General features: G+C 36.0%; 1 protein-coding gene across 4 annotated transcripts in view; it reads left to right on the forward strand.

Annotated features, from left to right (window-relative positions):
• Positions 1–17,749: 17,749 nt before the first annotated feature.
• Positions 17,750–21,230, forward strand: part of LOC136031925 (zinc transporter ZIP13-like) — a 59,336-nt gene continuing 55,855 nt past the window's right edge. For 2 of the 4 annotated variants that reach the window (XM_065711928.1, XM_065711920.1), the window contains exon 1: positions 17,773–17,882. The gene's annotated coding sequence lies outside the window, so the exon portion shown is untranslated. Of the gene's footprint in view, positions 17,883–21,230 lie in introns of all 4 variants that reach the window. The other 2 variants (XM_065711944.1, XM_065711935.1) reach the window with 2 other exon arrangements.

Here is a 21,230-nt window from a genome sequence, read left to right on the forward strand (position 1 = left end):
GGCAAAAACTACAAAAAAAACTAAAAACTAATAAAAAAGCTAAAAAACTAAAAAAACTAAAAAAAAGGCAAAAACTACAAAAAAACTAAAAACTAATAAAAAAAATAAAAAAGCTAAAAAACTAAAAAAACTAAAAAAACTAAAAAAAGGTAAAAAACTAAAAAAACTAAAAACTAAAAAAAACTAAAAAAAAGGAAAAAACTGAAAAATAAGCTAAAATAAAGGTAAAAACCAATAAAAAACTAAAAAAAAAACTGAAAAAACTAAAAAAAGGCAAAAACTACAAAAAAACTAAAAACTAATAAAAAAAAGTAAAAAAGCTAAAAAACTAAAAAAACTAAAAAAACTAAAAAAAGGTAAAAAACTAAAAAAAATAAAAAATAAAAAAAAACTAAAAAAAGGAAAAAACTGAAAAATAAGCTAAAATAAAGGTAAAAACCAATAAAAAACTAAAAAGAAAAAAAGGAAAAAACTAAAAAAAAATTTCATCTAAAAAACTAAAAAAACTAAAAAAGGTAAAAACTAAAAGAACTAAAAAAGAAAAAATAAATGACGACACTCAAAGAGAAAGCGACCAGGACAAAAGGAATGTTCGATTAGCAATCAACAAAGCACCGGGACACAGGGAGTATAAATGACGACCAGGACATAAGTAAAAAAAAAACTAACAAAACTAAAAAGAAGGTAAAAACTACAAAAAAACTAAAAAGAAAAAAAAACTAAAAACTAATAAAAAAACTAAAAAATCTAAAAATCTAAATAAGCTAAAAAAGAAAAAAAAAGGAAAAAAATAAAGGAGAAAAACAAAACTAAAAAACGAATGTATATACAGACCGGGACACCGGGATACAAATGACGACCGGGACACAGGGAATATAAATGACGACCGGGACACAGGGACACAACTACAACGGGGACACCGGGGGAAACAGGGGGATATAAATGACGACCGGGACACCGGGACAGGGAATGGTCGATTAGCAATCACCATCAACAAAGCTCAAGGGCAATCATTAGAATCATGAGGTATAGATCTGAATACAGATTGTTTTCCCATGGACCATTATATGTTGCATGTTCAAGAGTCGGTAAACCTGACAATCTATTTATATGCAAAGACAATGGGACAGCAAAGAATGTTGTATATTCGCAAGTTTTACGTAGTTAAAACCATATATATATATATATATATATATATATATATATATATATATATATATATATATATATATATATATATATATATATATATATATATATATATATATATATCTATCTATATTCACAGGTGGGACATAGGGACACAACTACAATGGCGCGTAACTAATATGGCGCGTAACGACTTACGCGCGCGGGGGGGCTTGGGGGGGCGCGAAGCGCCCCCACCAACTAGGTGTTGGGGTGGCGCGAAGCGCCACCCCAACAGCTAGTTATATATATATATATATATATATATATATATATATATATATATATATATATATATATATATATATATATATGTTTTTAACTACGTAAAACTTGCGAATATACAACATTCTTTGCTGTCCCATTGTCTGTGCATATAAATAGATTGTCAGGTTTACCGACTCTTGAACATGCAACATATAATGGTCCATGGGAAAACAATCCGTATTCAGATCTATACCTCATGATTCTAATGATTGCCCTTGAGCTTTGTTGATGGTGATTGCTAATCGACCATTCCCTGAGTCGCCATCGTCATTTATATATCCCCCTGTGCACCCCGGCGTCCCCTTTGTAGTTATGTCCCTGTGTCCCGGTCGTCATTTATATTCCCTGTGTCCCGGTCGTCATTTGTGTCCCGGTCCTTTTAGTTTTTTTATTAATTTTTAGTTTTTTTTTAGTTTTTGCCTTTTTTTAGTTTTTTCAGTTTTTTTTTGGTTTTTAGTTTTTTACCTTTTTTTAGTTTTTTTAGTTTTTTAGCTTTTTTAGTTTTTTTTCTTTTTAGTTTTTTTTGTAGTTTTTACCTTTTTTAGTTTTTTTTCTTCTTTTGTTTTAGTGTGAAATAATTCAGACGTCATATGCGGACAAACACGACGTCACCTCGACAGACAGACAGACATACATAACCCACAAACAACTTATTTTTATATATATTTATTCATATTTTTTTAGTTTTCTTTTTCTCTTTTATTTTTCAGTTTTTTCCTTTTTTTTAGTTTTTTTCTTTTTAGTTTTTATTTTTTTTTTAGTTTTTTACCTTTTTTTAGTTTTTTTTAGTTTTTTTAGTTTTTTAGCTTTTTTAGTTTTTTTATTAGTTTTTATTTTTTTTGTAGTTTTTGCCTTTTTTTATTTTTTTCAGTTTTTTTTAGTTATTAGATTTTTACCTTTTTTTAGTTTTTTTTAGTTCTTTAGCTTTTTTATTTTTTTTTTCTTTTTAGTTTTTTTTGTAGTTTTTACCTTTTTTAGTTTTTTTCTTCTTTTGTATTAGTGTGAAATAATTCAGACGTCATATGCGAACAAACATGACGTCACCTGATCCATCCACAGATCCACACACAGACAACTTATTTTTATATATATAGATATATATATATATATATATATATATATATATATATATATATATATATATATATATATATATATATTTAACTACGTAAAACTCTCGAATATAAAACATTCTTCACCGTCCCATTGTATGTGCATATAAATAGATTGTCAGGTTTACCGACTCTTGAACATGCAACATATAATTGTCCATGGGAAAAACAATCTGTATTCAGATCTATACCACACTATTCTAATGATTGCCTTTGAGTTTTGTTGATGATGATTGCTAATCAAACATTCCCTGTGTCCCCGTCGTCATTTATATATCCCTCTGTGCCCCCCAGCGTCCTTGTTGTTGTTGTTTCCCTGTGTCCCGGTTTTCATTTGTGTCCTAGTGTCCAAGTCTGTATTCCCTGTGTCCCGGTCGTTATTTTTGTCCCGGTCGTCATTTGTGTTCCGGTGTCCCGGTCTGTAATTTCTCTTTGAGTGTCCTGCTCGTAATTTATATTCCCTGTGTCCCGGTCGTCATTTGTGTCGCGGTGCTTTTTTAATGGTGATTGCTAATCGAACATTCCTTGTGTCCCGGTCGCTTTCTCTTTGAGTGTCCCGGTCGTCATTTATATTCCCTATGTCCCGGTGTCCCGGTCGTCATTTGTGTCCCGATGTCCCGGTCTGTAATTTCGTCAGTCGACACACATGACGTCAGTCGGCACACAAACATGACGTCACTCGACACAATGACGACCGGGACACTCAAAGATAAATTGCAGACTGGGTTACCGGGACACAGGGACACAACTACAACGGGGACGCCGGGGGGCACAGGGGGATATATAAATGACGACGGTGACACAGGGAATGTTCGATTAGCAATCACCATCAACAAAGCTCAAGGGCAATCATTAGAATCATCAGGTATAGATCTGAATACGGATTGTTTTTCCCATGGACAATTATATGTTGCATGTTCAAGAGTCGGTAAACCTGACAATCTATTTATATGCACAGACAATGGGACAGCGAAGAATGTTGTATATTCGCAAGTTTTACGTAGTTAAAGGAACATAACGCTTTACCAACTCAGCTACTTCGGCTTGAATACATTCGTTTTTGAATTGGTATATGATGAAATAATTCAGACTTCATATGCGGACAGACAGACAGATACACAAACAAACAACTTATTTTTTCTTAAATACTTATAATGACGTCATATACTAAGCATCGTCATAACAAACATAACGACAACTAACTTCATGACGACATACAGCTCAATCCTTATAATGACGTCAGTCGACAGACAGACAAACAACTTATTTTTATATATATAGATAGACTAGCTGTTGGGATGGCGCTTCCCGCCAACCCAACACCTAGTTGGTGGGGGCGCTCCGCGCCACCCCCCCAAGCCCACCCCCGCGCGTAAGTCGTTACGTGCCATATTAGCTACGTGCCATTGTAGTTGTGTCCCTGTGTCCCACCTGTGAATATAGAAAGATATATATATATATATATATATATATATATATATATATATATATATATATATTTATATATATATATATATATTTATATGTTTTTAACTACGTAAAACTTGCGAATATACAACATTCTTTGATGTCCCATTGTCATTGCATATAAATAGATTGTCAGATTTTACCTGATTATTCTAATGATTGCCCTTGAGCTTTGTTGATGGCGATTGCTAATCGAACATTCCCTGTGTCCCCGTCGTCATTTATATATCCCCCTGTGCCCCCGGCATCCCCCTTGTAGTTGTGTCCCTGTGTCCCGGTCGTCATTTATATTCCCAGTATCCCGGTCGTCATTTGTGTCCCAGTCTGTAATTTCTCTTTGAGCGTCCCGGTCGTCATTTATATTCCCGGTGTCCCGGTCGTCATTTATATCTCCCGGTCGTTATTTGTGTCCCAGTGTCCCAGTCTGTAATTTCTCTTTGAGCGTCCCGGTCGTCATTTATATTCCCGGTGTCCCGGTCGTCATTTATATCTCCAGGTCGTTATTTGTGTCCCAGTGTCCCAGTCTGTATTTTCTCTTTGAGTGTCCCGGTCGTCATTTATATTCCCTGTGTCCCGGTTTTTAGTTTTCTTTTTCTCCTTTATTTTTCAGTTTTTTTCCTTTTTTTAGTTTTTTTTTCTTTTTCAGTTTTTAGTTTTTTTATTAGTTTTTTTTTTCTTTTTAGTTATATATATAGATATATAAAAAAAATCGAAGGTATGTCTGTCTGTTGGTGTATGTCTGTCCTTCCACTTTGCACTACTTACCAAGTTTTAAGTATAAAATATTTACCCCCTCCCCCCAAGGCCCCTTAGATAATTTTTGTAAAGACTAAAATTAGAGAACCCTGAACAGGTTTACTTGACAGCTCTTTCTCGTCAAATTATTAATATTTCCAAAAACATTTAATTAGCGGGTTAGTGAATTACGAATGTTATCATCTAACACATTTCAGTATTTATAAAATTTCTTTGTTGATAAATTTATGAATTTACTACACAACATTGTGGTTAATCGCGTATTTGGGGAGGCCTTTGAGTTGATTTGCTTGTAATAGGGAAAGCGGTACAAAGTTGTTTCACATTTAAGGACAGACATCTGACTATGCGGGGACCATAAGCAGTTCCATATCAATACAATGTCAATCGTAGTCATAAGGATGTTGTACATAATAGGGTTTGTGTTCCGCTGCTTCCTATTCCTTTCGTCATGTACTAATTTCCTTACATTTAACTGAACTTGGTGGCTAATTTCTATTGTTGTGGCGTATTTCTATCTTTAGAGTGTCATGAACTATTTGCTCTGTTTTAGTGGGGCTGTACTTCAACTGTGATGCAAGTCCAAAACTTTTAACTTTAGTTTCCAATTACCTCTATGTAGCCATTAATCCCCTCAGAAAACATACGTATTAGGTGAGCTAAACTCGTTTGTAAAGCTGAAATTGAGTTTTCAAAGACTTTATTTAAATCTTCCATAATAGCAGCAATCAGCTCTTGTATTTAACTAAGATGTATAGCCAGTGACAGTCTATTATTTGTCATTTTGTACAGCAACTCATATTCTTTGGCATTTAGCTTAAAGCAGATAGCGCAAAGCCATTTTAAACAGCTGTCACACTTAGGTGTGACTACAAAATCTTCTAGGCCAATATTACAAGTAGCGAAAATCTCTTTATCCTCATATGGACTTTATTAAGGGTATTTGACCCCCACCCCCCAATGTTTGTCTGACTCTTAAAATTGTAACAAAATTGAATATATATAAAAAAATCGATGTTTGTTTTTATAATTTTTTTCATAACCAATCCCCCTCCAAAAAAAAATCAATGATGCAGCTGAGATTTGTGGCCTTATAGCCAAGTTATGAATTAGTTGACGTCTTGAATTCACGGGCATATTTAGAGCAACATCTAGGGGGGAGGGGGTGACAAAGGTACCAATAATTGACCAAATTGATAAATTTATTCTAAAAAAAGAGTGAAAAAAAGAAGAATAAACAGGGATAGACCGCGCAAGAAAAATCTCGTGGGGCCCAGAGCCCTCAGGCCCTTTTGAATCCGCCAGTGCTTGAATTAAGACACACCTGTCACCTGTCTTAAATTGGATATCTCATGGACATTATTATATCAGTAAAGAGCCTTAGTTTTTTCAATATTTTATAAAGCTTCCTGCCTATATTTCCTGAGCTACATAAGAAGAGCCTTAATCATCATTACAATAGCCTTCAAGCTGTGTGGACAGATAATAGTATGAGAATAACTACCGAATTATTTTTGAATGTGCGGACTAATTCATTATCATAACCGAATTATCTTTTTCTGATTGAAAAAATAAGCGAGCAGAAGTTGGGGGGGTGGGGGTTCAGTTGTAAGTTCTGTCGTACCTATTGATAGCAGTGTCTCCCTAAAACTGCCGAGGATATGTATCAGAAGTCTACCTTGCTTATTGGTGTCTGAGCACTTCAAATAGTCTTATCAACTGTGACGTTTGTCTTATAATCTGGCTCCACCCATGGACTGATTTGCTAAATTGCGAATCTTGCATTTGAAAAATGATCTGAAACGTGGAGAGTAAAGCTGGAGAAAACTTAATTCAAAAAACAGCATTAAACTTTTCAGTGTGAGCTAAGTAAGAAAAAGAGAGTGGCGATATTGCGAACACAGCTGTGTTATTTTTGATGCTAATGATATTTGGCTTGCTAAGAAGTTCAGCTGTTCCGAGGCCAACCTGTCAATGATGCCATCTCAGCCTAACAAAGGTACTGACAATTTGGCTAATATAATAAAAGATGTCAAATTCTATGGTGAAAAGAAAATTTCTCAGCCTTGCTTCGTGATATTTGCATGGGAAGAAGTACCAGGGATTTTTGGTTAATTTTAGACTCCATTTACTAGGTTGGCTAACTAACTTACAGCCAAGTTTAACAGCCTTATTCAATTAGAGGGCCAGTCATAACCAACTCTTGCCTTCCCCGTTGATTTTCCGGTCCCTCCAGCATATGTAGTTGCACTAACAAACCTGCCTAAAGGACTGAATGATTCCTGTATAGACTCTTGTATAGAAGATCCGACTAAATGTACGGGATTAAATCTTTCAATATTGATGAACTGAAACCACAAAAGGATAAATCTAAATTTGCTGTTAGGGATCAAGACTGAGCGAAATCCGTCGCTCAGGCTATTGGGAGTATTAACTCCGTTAGTTAAAGCCAGAATAAGTGAATCATCGTTCTTTGGTATAATAAGTAGCGTATTTAATACTTTACATAAACACGATTTGTGCTTAGGAGAAGCCGTGCATGAGACCATTAGAATGCGTTCAGTGTGGGCCTAGCGTGCATCCCTGTTACAGCTTTAATTGTAAAAGCTTGTTAGAGCCTGTTCCAGCTGTAATCTTGCAACACGAATAGTCATTAACTATTTACCACAAACTCTATCCTAAAGATTGTTTTCTGGAATATAAATAGCGGAATCCTGCTCAATATACCCTAATTTCAATAGTTGACGTCTGATTTTGACGTAGTTTATCTCCAAGAGCACTTCCTGACAGCAAAAGGGCTTGATCGGCCTCGGTTACGTGATTTCACTAATATGTTTAGTATACCTGCTAAGCTAACAGGTAGAGACAGGCCATCTGGTGGGACTACCATACTCACAAGCAGTTGTTTAAATGCCTGTCTTTATAGGGAGTCGGACGTTTTATTGGCATTAAATAGCCGATTCAGTTGTTGTTTTTTTTTCTCTGTTTACTTGTTAACTGATTTTAGGGAAATCCCAGTCTGAAACGAAATTCAATACAGCTGTCAGTCAGCTCTCGTTTATGGTAATAGCTGCCAGAAGTGAAATCTGTTTTGCATTATAGCTGAAGATATTAACTGTAACCACAAAGATTTGTAGAAACCTCACGTTTATGTTCTGCGGGTCTGACGAGAAGAATTCTGTGTCACGGCATTACCAGCATAAATGTCTCTGACCGCATTTTTATCTCGAGTACACTGGATCTGACCAAAATTCCAAACCCCGCTCCCAAGTTAGCCAAATATTGAAAGTTAAAATGGACTTCGGTGAAACTGATCTGCAGCTTCCTTTATAGTATCTCTTATAGGACCTTAAACAAAATAAAAGTCTTTTCCTTATTCTTCAGAAGCGTTCAATGATTCCAGAGAGAGACATACAAATTTTGCTTGATAGTTACTGTGCAATAATAACTCACGCCCTGCGATGCATAGAAAAGGCTGTTGTTCCTATCCGTCAAGTGAGATTAGGTTGTAATTTTTCCAACTGGACACGAACTTTTAATCGGGTCATGGCATGCATTCACGTAAAGTCGCCAATGCAGATCGATTGTGAACGTCCCCACAAAGGTATTGTTAATGCTATTAAACTGGAGTCTAACTGGAAATTTGTGGAATATTTGTAAAAACACTTAACTGATCTTAATGATAATTAGTTTCAATTTCTCAGATACAACCCACAGCAAGTGTAGAAGTTTATCAAGAAGGGAAAGAGTTAAAATTGTAAACAGTAAGAAAACAGACCTTGGAAAGCGAGTGTAGCTTTTACTTCTGTGTCAAATTTTTCTCCACCTGATCAAGAGCTGGAATATAAATTTGAGCAACAAGTAGAGTTTAGATTACAATGAACTTTAAGCGACAGAGGCTTTGCTACGTTGGTTTGGTAGATTTGGTATTTGGTAGGAAAATTGAAAAAGAAAAATTTGAGAGTCAGTGATCTAATTTAATCTAATTTTTTGGCAGTGCTTTTGTTTTCTTCAAACATCTGACCTTCATTTACCAGATGATATTTAACGGTGGTTTAGTGCCCGATAGATTCTATGTATTTGATTAAAAAGGAGAAAGATCTCACTACCTGTTCTTCATAACGGCCCATAACTGTTGCACCGGTTTTCTGTAAACTCCTTGAGCTTCTTTTTAATACCAGATTACTGAAACTTGTAACCCACCAGGTTTTCAGTTATGTTTTTAAAAGGTTGTTAACAGTAAACAAGTGCATTGCCTTACTGCAAACATTCTGCTTAATTCTTATAGATCACATAAAACATTTTATTTTGCAGGACATGATGATCAATGAGCGCTTGGCTCTGGGTTTTCACGCATAAATGCTGCTTTTGACTTCCAACAGTGGTGTTGTTTGTTCTATAATTACCGTTTTTAAAAAGATGTACAGGAATCTGTAAGTAAATTGAGGTACCCAAGGTCCAGGTCCAAAAGTTACTACCTTTCTAAGTGATTCCTCTACGTAAGGATATATTTCGGGGACCAGTTACATCACCCCTGCCGCAAAATAACAGAAACATTGAACCACAATAGTTGCCTTTGAAATGTATAAATATCTCGTTCTTAAATTATACTACTAAATCTTTAATATTAACAGGTCCTTGTCGCAGATTGAATAAGATTTTCGTATTTTGAGCATAGAAGAATGAACCGGTTGGTTTAGTCTCCTACCGATCGAAAAGCAATCTTAGTATTTAGCTGTAAAGCTAAAGATAGATGTTCGGTTACCGCTGTTTTGGTGATACAAATGTTGTTCCTGTTTAACAGCTTACATATCTTGGTTTACCGATTTCGCCTGATGACAAGTATACGCGTAAATTACTGATCTTGCATTTCTCTGACGAAATTCACAACGGGTTAAGTATTCTGGTCATAGTAAATGTCTCTACAATCCCCTTCTCCTTGCAAGTCTTCATTACGCTTTAATGTAGCATGCTCTGACAATTTTTCATTTTTGGATTATTCTAGTTGAAAAGGACAAACACACAACCTGATCAACATTCTTTAAAAACACCTTTTTAATCTCCCGCATTGGACGAAGAACACTTGTGTCTAAGAAAAATATAAAATAGTATAAATTAGCAGGTTCACATTAGGTCCGCACCTAGCTATATGTCGCACTGTAGTAATACACTAGTGGTACACTAAGTCTGATGTTCCCTGTTGTTCCAATTATCTATTTTCTTATGTTTGTAGCTGTGCATGTTTGCTTTTCTTTCTTTCGTTTTCTTTTCATACTCCATGTTGGTAAATCTGTTCACTTGATCATGGGCAATAAAATGAAATAAAAATAAAAATGGGAAAAAAATAATAAATATGTCTTTGTTCTTCATTTTTGCTTATCATTACTTCAACAACTTTCTCAGTGCCTTTTGTTTACTTGGTCGGATTGATCTTATTATATTCCACAGTTTAGGATGGTCATTTTCACCCTTTAATTTACATTTCTTGGGTCGTTATCTTCCCCTTGTCTCATTGATCCAATACATTCATTTTAAGCAATTGCTATTTCACATTTTTATCCTTTAGGTATTAGAAAACTTCTGAAAACTAATTTTGTAAACAGAATCATTACAGTTGAGTTTTAATCTTGGCTAGGTTACTTGTGTAATTTCGTGTGCGTCATAGATACTAAAAACGATGCAACTACTCTTGAGCTAAAAACATTTATGCTCTTGAAATATGCTTTTCAATATGACATCACTCACATAAATTTTTTCTCTCATGAAGAATCTTAACAAAATCTTTGAGGCTCGTAACGTATCTGAATAGTTTTTTCAGGCCAGAAAGCCCTAAAATGCCTATTTTCCAAAAAAAAATAACACAGAACGCCAGTAATCTAACTTGTAGGTTATTCAATTGTCCTCTAGGTTTTATGGAGCTTCTGAAAACACCTTTTGCATAAAGACTAGTTACACTTGATATTTCAAACTTGACAAAATTTCTTGTGTAATTTTGCATGCATACTAGACAGTAAAAACTGTAAAACCACTACTGAGGCGAATATGACGTATGTATGTTTTTGATAGGTGTTTATAATTATGACGTAACTCACGAGATTTTTTTCCAAAATTATGACCCTTATCAAATTTTTCAAACTCGTGACCTATATAGATTGTTTTTTGTTTTTTTTAGGCCAGAAAATCCTAGAGTGACAATATTCCCAAAAAATATTGACTCCGTTTGGAAGAAAAAATATATAATCTGTATATATAAAAATAAGTTGTCTGTGTGTGTGTTTGTGTGTGTCGAGTGACGTCATGTTTGTGTGTCGACTGACGTCATGTTTGTTGATTGACGAAATTACACACCGGGACATCGGGACACAAATGACGACCGGGACACCGGGACATCTATCTATATATCTATCTATATATATAAAAATAAGTTGTCTGTCTGTGTGTCTGTCTGTCAGGTGACGTCATGTTTCTGTGTCGACTGACGTCATGAAGTTAGTTGTCGTCATTTTTGCTATGACGGTGACGTCATTAAAGATATTTAAGACATATATGTTCACGTAGAAATCTATTAATGTTTAAGTTTAAAATGACTGATGAACTTACAATGGCAAAAGCAGATGAAGATGCTCAAAGAGTCTATGCCAAAAAACTTGCTGCTGATAGAGAAAGTCAGAAAAGAAAGCGTGCCGAGGAATCAAAAGAACAGCAAGGAAACAGGCTTGAGGCTGATAGAGAAAGAAAGAACAGAAAGCGTACCGAGGAATCAAAAGAACAGCAAGGAAACAGGCTTGAGGCTGATAGAGAAAGAAAGAACAGAAAGCGTGCCGAGGAACTACCAGAGCAACGCGAAAGCAGACTTGCTGCTAAAAGAGAAAGTGAAAAAAGAAGGCGTGCCGAAGAATCACAAGAACAGCAAGAAATCAGGCTTGCTGCTGATAGAGAAAGTAAGAAAAGAAAGCGTTCCGAGGAATCACAAGAACAGCAAGAAATCAGGCTTGCTGCTGATAGAGAAAGTAAGAAAAGAAAGCGTGCCGAGGAATCAGAGCAACATGAAAGTTATCGCCTGGCATTCAGGTACAGCCCAGTCGATGATTATAGCTTGAGTAGATGTGTTCAAATCGGGACAATGTCTAAAATTTGTCCCTATTGCAAGGCCTTGAAATTTAATGGTGAAACAATGGGAATGTGTTGCGCCTCAGGAAAAGTTAAACTTCCTCTATCGGCTGCACCACCAGAGCCATTGAAGACTTTCCTTACTGGAACTACGTCAGAATCTAAGCGTTTTTCGTCACAAATCAGAAAATACAACTAATGTTTCCAAATGACGTCGTTTGGAGCCCAAATCGAAAATCCAGATCAATTTATGTCTACTTTCAAAGTAAAAGGGCAAATTTATCACAGAGCAGGGTCCCTTCTACCATTCTCAGGCGAGAATCATAAATTTTTACAATTGTACTTCATCAGTGATAGAAATTCTGAATTGAATGCACGTTGCGAAATTTCTCCCAACGTTGAAAGGACAATAGTTTCCCAATTGCAGCATCTTTTCCACGAAAACAATAATTTAGTGCGTCTGTTCAAAAGAGCCATCGATTTGATGCCTACTGATACGCATAAAATTGTTATTTCCGCTGACAAAACGCCTCCTGGCCAACATGTGCGTAGATACAATGCTCCAACTATCGACGAAGTTGCAATCGTTATGGTCGGTGATCAGTTTTTACCTCGAGATATTATTCTTCATAAGCGAAACGCTCAGTTGTTAAGAATTGCTGAAACTCATCGATGCTACGATGCCCTACAATATCCTATCATTTTTTGGGATGGAGCCGACGGCTATCACTTTAATATTAAATTGATGAATCCAGCCACTAACAAAGAAATGAATAAGAAATGCAGTGCAATGCATTATTATTCTTATAGACTAATGGATCGGCAGGATGAAGAAAATTATATTTTAAAATGCCGTGAATTGTTTCACCAATTTGTCGTTGATATGTATGTTAAAATTGAATCAGAACGTTTGCTATATATCCGCCTGAATCAGACCAAGCTCCGCTCTGAACAATACATTCATTTGCGAGATGCAGTTATAAATGACGGTAATACCACAAACGTTGGAAGATTAACAATTTTACCTTCGTCATATGCTGGCAGTCCCCATCATATGCATGAATATGCTCAAGATGCTATTGCGTATGTTCGTCTCTATGGTCGTCCAAATTTATTTATTACATTTACATGTTATCAATCTTGGGACGAGATACTGCAGCTTTTACTTCAACGACAATCGGCGGTTCATAGGCATGACATTACGGCCCTTTGTCTTCCGGCAAAAGTTGAAATCGCTGATAAACTATATAGTAAAACTTGAAGTGTTTGGGTCAGTGCGATGCTGGATGTACTCAGTGGAATGGCAAAAACGAGGTTTGCCACACGCACATATACTAATCTGGCTACATAAAAAAATTACTTCGAACGAAATTGATGATGTGATTTCCGCTGAAATACCTGATAAAAATGTCGACAAGGGGTTACATGATATTATTGTAAAAAATATGATACATGGACCTTGCGGTGCACTGAACGAAAATTCACCATGCATGGCCAAAGGAAGGTGCACAAAGCAATATCCTCGACTTTTAGTATCAAACACAATTACTGGCAATAATGGTTACCCACAATATAGAAGAAGATCTACAGAAGATGGCGGTAAAACAGCAATAATAAAGAAGCGTAACGGTACCACCATCGAAGTAGATAACCAGTGGGTTGTTCCATATTCCCCATTATTATCAAAAACATTTAATGCACACATAAACGTTGAATACTGTAACTCCGTAAAGGCAATCAAATACATATGTAAATACGTCAACAAAGGCAGTGACATGGCAGTTTTTGGCTTGCAGCCCGAAATCAAAGATTTCGACGAAATCGTACAATATCAGGCTGGAAGATACATAAGCAGTAATGAAGCTGTTTGGCGAATTCTTTCATTTCCGATACATGAACGTAGTCCAGCTGTTGTTCACTTAGCGGTACATTTACAGAATGTTCAACGTGTTTATTTCACGGAAACCAACGTGCAACAAAGAGCCCTGAATCCACCGGATACAACATTAACAATTTTTTTTTCGCTTTGCAAAAATGATTCTTTTGCGAAAAAATTGCTGTACACTGAAGTGCCTTCGTATTACAAGTGGAATACTAAAAATAAAGTATTTGAACGTCGAAAACAGGGTAAGTCAGTCGACGGCCAACCTACCATCTTCAAAGATACCACGATAGGAAGACTCTACACCGTTCACCCCAATCAACATGAATGCTTCTTTCTACGCCTGCTTTTGGTGAATGTACCCGGTCCGACATCCTTTGAGTATTTGAGAACTGTAAGCGGTACTATACATGACACTTACCGTAGTGCATGCCAAGCTCTGAATTTATTGGAGAATGACCAACACTGGGATAACTGCATCAATGACGCGTGCGAAACGTCAACCCCAAGTCAAATTCGTGCATTGTTTGGCATCATTTTAACAACTTGCTCTCCATCAGCTCCTACAGAGTTATGGGAAAAATATAAGTCAAAAATGTCCGAAGATATACTCCATCGTAAACATTCAGAGACGTCAGATATGAGTTTTGATTTTACATCAGAAATTTATAACTACACTTTAGTTATTATAGAAGATTTGTGCGTACGTATGGCAAACAAACCTCTTCAGGATTTGGGAATGCCTTCACCTAACCGTATCGCTGCTGTTTCGACATTTGTAGAATTGGATCGAGAACAAAGTTACAGTACGAGTGATCTATTGTCGTATGTACAAAATAACATTTCCAAGTTAACGTCGGAACAAAAAGACATTTATGATACGATAATGCATTGTGTCGATAACAACGTTGGATAAATTTTCTTTTTGGATGCGCCAGGAGGTACTGGTAAAACGTTTGTGATAAAACTGATTCTGGCATCAATTCGATCAAAAAATTATATAGCGTTGGCAATTGCATCCTCCGGAATAGCCGCAACATTGCCGCCTGGTGGAAGAACTGCTCATTCCGCTTTGAAATTGCCTCTGAATTTGCATTCTACAGAAACTCCCACGTGCAATATTTCCAAATCATCTGGGATGGGTCAAGTATTGCAGCAATACAAACTTATTATTTGGGATGAGTGCACAATGGCACACAAAAAATCGCTCGAGGCTCTGGAACAATGCTTGAAAGATTTAAGAGGAAATTCGAAACCCTTTGGCAGCACATTAATATTGCTTGCGGGAGATTTCAGGCAAACATTACCTATAATACCTAGATCAACTCCTGCAGACGAAATGAATGCTTGCCTGAAAAATTCTAATTTATGGGCACACGTAAAAATATTAAAATTAACTACAAATATGCGTGTCCGATTGCAAAACGATGACTCTGGTCAAACATTTTCAGATCAATTGCTGGCAATTGGAGACGGAAAGCTCCCAGTAGACTCAATTTCAGGACGTATACAACTACCTGCTGATTTCTGTAATTTAGTGACGTCCAAAAATGAATTGATTGAAAAAGTATTTCCGAATGTTCTAAAAAATTATAAAAATAATAAATGGCTAAGTGAAAGAGCGATTCTCGCACCCAAAAATATAGACGTCCACGAAATCAACAATATTGTTTTGACTAAGATTCGAGACCAGGCAGTCCTTTTCAAGTCAGTCGACACAGTTTTGGAACCATATGAAGCGGTTAATTATCCATATGAATTTTTAAATTCCATAGATCTTTCAGGGTTTCCACCACACGTGCTACAACTAAAAATAGGCGTACCAATAATACTTTTAAGAAATATCAACCCACCAAAGCTTTGCAATCGCACGCGACTTGCCGTAAAAAAACAATGGAAAACCTAATAGAGGCCACAATCTTGACAGGGCCTTTTGAGGGTGAGGCTGTTCTTATTCCTCGCATTCCTATGATTCCAACGGATCTGCCTTTTCAATTTAAAAGATTGCAATTCCCAATTCGATTAGCATTTGCAATCATTAGAAAAATGTGGTATAGATCTTAATACTGATTGTTTTTCCCATGGACAATTGTACGTTGCATGTTCGAGGGTCGGTGAACCTGACAATCTATTTATATGCAGCGACAATTGGACAGCGAAGAATGTTGTATATTCGCAAGTTTTACGCAGTTAATTTGTATTTTATCTATCTATCTATATAAAAACGAGTTGTGTGTATGCATGTTTGTTTGTTTGTAAAAAGAGCGTTTGCATATGACGTCATTATTAGTACATACGGCTTTGTATATGCACAGACAATGGGAAAGCCAAGAATGTTGTATATTCGCAATTTTTACGTATTTTGAAACACATATATAAATCTATCTATATTCACAGGTGGGACACAGGGACACAACTACAATGGCGCGTAACTAATATGGCGCGTAATGACTTACGCGCGCGGGGGGGCTTGGGGGGCACGAAGCGCCCCACCAACTAGGTGTTGACGACCGGGACATCGGGACATAGGGAATATAAATGACGACCGCAACACTCAAAGAGAAAGCGACCGGGACACAAGGAATGTTCGATTAGCAATCACCATCAACAAAGCAGCGGGACACAAATGACGACCGGGACACAGGGAATATAAATGACGACCAGGACACTCAAAGAGAAATTACAGACCGGGACACCGGAACACAAATGACGACCGGGGCAAAAATGACGATCGGAACACCGGGACACAGTGAATATAAATGACGACCGCGACACTCAAAGAGAAATTACAGACTGGGACACCGGGACACAAATGACGACCGGGACACAGGGAAACAACAACGGGGATGCCGGGGGGCACAGGGGGATATATAAATGACGAAAGGGACACAGGGAATGTTCGAATAGCAATCACCATCAACAAAGCTCAAGGGCGATCATTAGAATAATGAGGTATAGATCTGAATACAGATTGTTTTTACCATGGACAATTATATGTTGCATGTTCAAGAGTCGGTAAACCTGACAATCTATTTATATGCACAGACAATGGGACAGCCAAGAATGTTGTACATTCGCAAGTTTTACGTAGTTAAATATATATATATATATATATATATATATATATATATATATATATATATATATATATATATATATATATATATATATCTATATTCACAGGTGGAAAACAGGGACACAACTACAATGGCGCATAACTAATATGGCGCGTAACGACTTGCGCGCGCGGGGGGGCTTGGGGGGGATGCGTGAAGCGCCCCAACCAACTAGGTGTTGGGGTGGCGCGAAGCGCCACCCCAACAGCTAGTCTATATATAAATGCAGATAATTGCTAAGGAGAGTAAAAAAAGAAGACACATCAGTGTTTTTCATGTGAAAAAGTGATTTTTTTGTTATTCAAAATGGAAGACTCTAGATTTCTTAATTTTGGATTCTGATTATAAAGATTCTTATGTTACAGGTTTCATTTCGATGAAAACACCACTACTTTTGGGTGGGGGGGGATTCCATAGATTTTATTTCCCAATAAAATTCATCCATAAGATTAACCAAAATAATCATTGTCATTCCTTAATCAGTTTTAAAGGAAAATTCATCATAACTTGATTTTTAATTTTTCGGCTATTATGGGCGAGAATCTGTTGTTTACTGGATTGTGTCTAAAGTGACAATCATGACGTAAGGGTGCTCCAAACAAACACAATAATTTGTATAAACGTAATAATTTGTCGATTTCATATTGGTTTCTCGTGACGTTGTATCTTTACACTGGTTTGCACAAGGATATTGTCTGTAAGAAGACTAACTTACTTTTCACTAGTGGACTGCTTTAGTTAACCTCTGTTTGTACATCATGCCAAGTCCCTGACGGTACGAAGCAACAATGTATAACCACCTGCAGAATTAATTATTTGGCTTATACTACCAAGTTTCCATAATAGACGGCGCATAATTTCTGCTCAATAATACACTTGACAACGCTAGATTTCCTGGGAAAGTGAAGATTTAAAAAACTAGAACTAGAAAGCTGTTTGAGATTTGGCCTAGTTTTGCTAAAAGCACTGAAGTCCTGATTGTTGGTAAGTTTTTTTGGTTGACTAGTGCTCATGGTTCATACTTAGAAGCTACCATTCCTTAAAGTAGGCTACCCTACTTCATTTTACACATTCCTCCCCATAGTAAAACATAGGCAGGTAAAATTTCAAAATGGTGTTTCTCTTGAATAGCATATGCTCATACAAAAAAGAGGAGTTTTGGGTAAGGTTTATATTAATGGAATATTCAGGTAGGTAAGAAATAAACTGAACTCTAAAGTCAGAATTGTATCCTGAATCCATATTTAACATGCATTTGCATTAGAGATGAACTTTACCCCTATAGGCCTGTAGGCTATATTAATTCAGGGTATATATTTGCACATTAGGGCAGTGAAGGTGGGGGTAAAGTTCAAACTTACCTCTAAAGTCAGAATTGCACCCTGAATTTTAATTTGCATTCATTTACACCCAAAATGAACTTTATCCCCCCACCTCTCTAATATGCAAATATATAGGCTAACCTGATTTGATATGCATATTGGGTGGTGTAAGGTTCATTTCCAACACAAATGAGTATTAAATTTGATTCAGGATGCAATTGTGACTATTGAAGTAAGTTTATCTCTAGCTACCTAAATAGTATGTTAATATAAACCTTACTTGGATTTATAGATTATTAAGCTTATGCTCTGTTTATGGTTGAAGTTGTGTTTGTGACAATTCATCTACAGACCCCTCCCCCTGATGCTCCTGTATACAGCCCTAGAATATAGCCTATAGGCATTCTAACTAGAATAAAACCCTAGTAGCCTACATTGAACTTCTTACTTTATAATAATGCAATATCATTACATTAGTAGCCTACTCATTTTACCTTCTTTCCATCTATTATTAATTTTAAAAAAAAAATTCTATAAAACAGTTTTTCAAAGAAAATTAAATAGTTACCATAAAACTCATTTAGTATGCAGTGATAATGGAAAGTGGCTAATAGTATAATACTGCAGCCATGAATATTCAAATAAAAATTTGGGATTTGCTAAAGATTGAAGAAGAGGCAATTACTCTTTTCCAGGATAAAAAGTCAGTGTGCATGTCAATACATGCTTTGCTAACAGCAAAACACCATTTTTTACTATAGTTAATTTCATATGCAGAACAATTTTTGTTTGTTTGGGGTTTTAATGTTGCTCCTTTCTTTCAGTTAAAAAATACTTATTTTTTTATTTATTTAATTTCTTAACATTTTTGAATTCATGCATGTTTTCATTTTGGCTTACTGTACATGAATAATTAAAATGAAATTTGCATATTAATTTTACTTTTTTTGGCTAAATAGTTTTCTCAGAGTTTTGATCAGACATTTTGAGAAAGAAGGGGCAGGGGAGGGGGCCTAGTTGCCCTCTAATTTTTTTTTTTTTTGTTACTTAAAAAAGCCACTAGAACTTTCAATTTTACCTACAAAAGTTTTTATTTGTAACAAATATACATAAATTATAAATTAAATTGCATAACAAACTACTGTATTTCCATTGCTTTTTACACTAAAGTTGGAATTTAGATATGCTTCATTAAGAATGGCCCCTGAATCACAAAGGCTGTTTAATTAAAATAAATAGCTCTTTTGAAAGTACAAACAATACCTAATAGTCATGCTAGGTTTTGTCAGAGGACAATAGATATGGGAACACCCTACAAATATGTTGAGTACCTCCATAGGAGGTACTGACCAAGGAGGACCTTGTCTGGGTTAAATTGCATTGTGTAGCTGAACACCATTGTGGAAGGTTCCTCTATAGGACAACTGCAGCAGGGTTTGAGACCAAGATCTATGAACAATGGCCTCTGCAAAGGGTTGCCTCAACCCTTTTGGGGTACCTGCAAGACTGGGGATCTTGCAGTCAACTTTTTCCACTTGAGGAGTGGTACCCCTCAAGGAAATTATAGTCTAGTAAGCAACACAGCATTTGAATGGGATTCTAATTATTGGATATTGCTTCTGGGCTTGGTCTATTTTGATGGTTGTTTTTGGGCTGAAAAACCTCTTCCTAGCTAATTTATCTATTATAGGTTGCCTCCCTGTTGTAGCATAATATTTGTAGGCATGAATATATAACAAGTTGGATGTAATAGGCTTGGGACTGTCTGTGCAGGATTTTGACTCTTGTTGATAGAAGAGTATCACCAAGTGCTGAAAATCATGTTGGGACCAAGATGGGCTCAGGATTACTCAAAGACTCCAACCAAACTGAAGGTCTTAGGGACTTTTTGCTGTCTGGTTTGAAGCCAACTTAAGTACTTTGGCTTAGACTTGAGAATATATGTTGGTCCCAAATAATTTCAATGATTTCAAGAACATGAAAATTGGAACTTGGAATATTACAACATTAAAACTACTTCCTATACTACTTACAATGAAGGTTTGGCTAGACTTCAACTTACTACTTTGGAATCACAATGTCACATCCTTGCCATGAACTTTGGGCACAAGTGCCTTAGTTATGACTATCATCAACGTCTTCTTCCCACTTTCAAAGAAAATTTCCCAACCCTTCCTAATACAAGACTAAATGCTTGAGCTCCAAATTCCCAACTTGAGTTGTATCCCCAAATGTTGACCATGAGGTACAAAAACTCTTTTGTTCACTATTTTGTTTTGCATTTTAATAATTGATTTATCTTTGCAATTATGTTTATCTCTTAACATCTGTTTTATCATTGTAATTGTTCTGACATGCTTATGCTAGCTTGTGTGCTATTTTAGCCAATAAATCATATTCTGTTCTATAAAAAATGACTATTGTTTCAACATTTCGACTGATGAATTCATTTTGTTTGAACTGGACTTATTAGGAGTTTTAGAAACTCATATCTAAGGGGTAGAAAGCATGAAATTAGGTGACATAGAATTTGTTTACTCAGGCAGGAAGGATGGGTTACATAGGCAGGGAGTAGGGCTCATGATGAATAAGGAAAATGCTAAGTCTTGTTTAGACTGGGAAGGTATTAATAATAGGATACTAATTGCTCATTTTATGACTAAAAACTTGTGAGTATCAGTTATAGTAGTATATGCCCCTCTTTGAACCAACTGCTAATGATATTAGTGACTCAAATGAATTTTACTAACAGTTAAAGGAGCAAATAGGCAGTGTACCAGTTAGAAATGTGGTTTTTTTACTAGGAGCTTTTAATTCCCTGGTTGGTAGAAATAGGGATAGTTGGTATCCTAGCCTAGGTAAATTTGGGATAGAAAAAAAAAACAGTAATGGCTACTGACTTTTGCAATTTTGTAGGTATAGCAACCTAGTTATTACCAATATGGTGCTTGGTCATAAAATGGCCCATATGTTGACATGGTATTCATGTGATGGTAAGACAGCAAACCAT

Source organism: Artemia franciscana, chromosome 1 (genome assembly GCF_032884065.1).
Source record: "Artemia franciscana chromosome 1, ASM3288406v1, whole genome shotgun sequence".
Lineage (NCBI taxonomy): Eukaryota > Metazoa > Arthropoda > Branchiopoda > Anostraca > Artemiidae > Artemia > Artemia franciscana.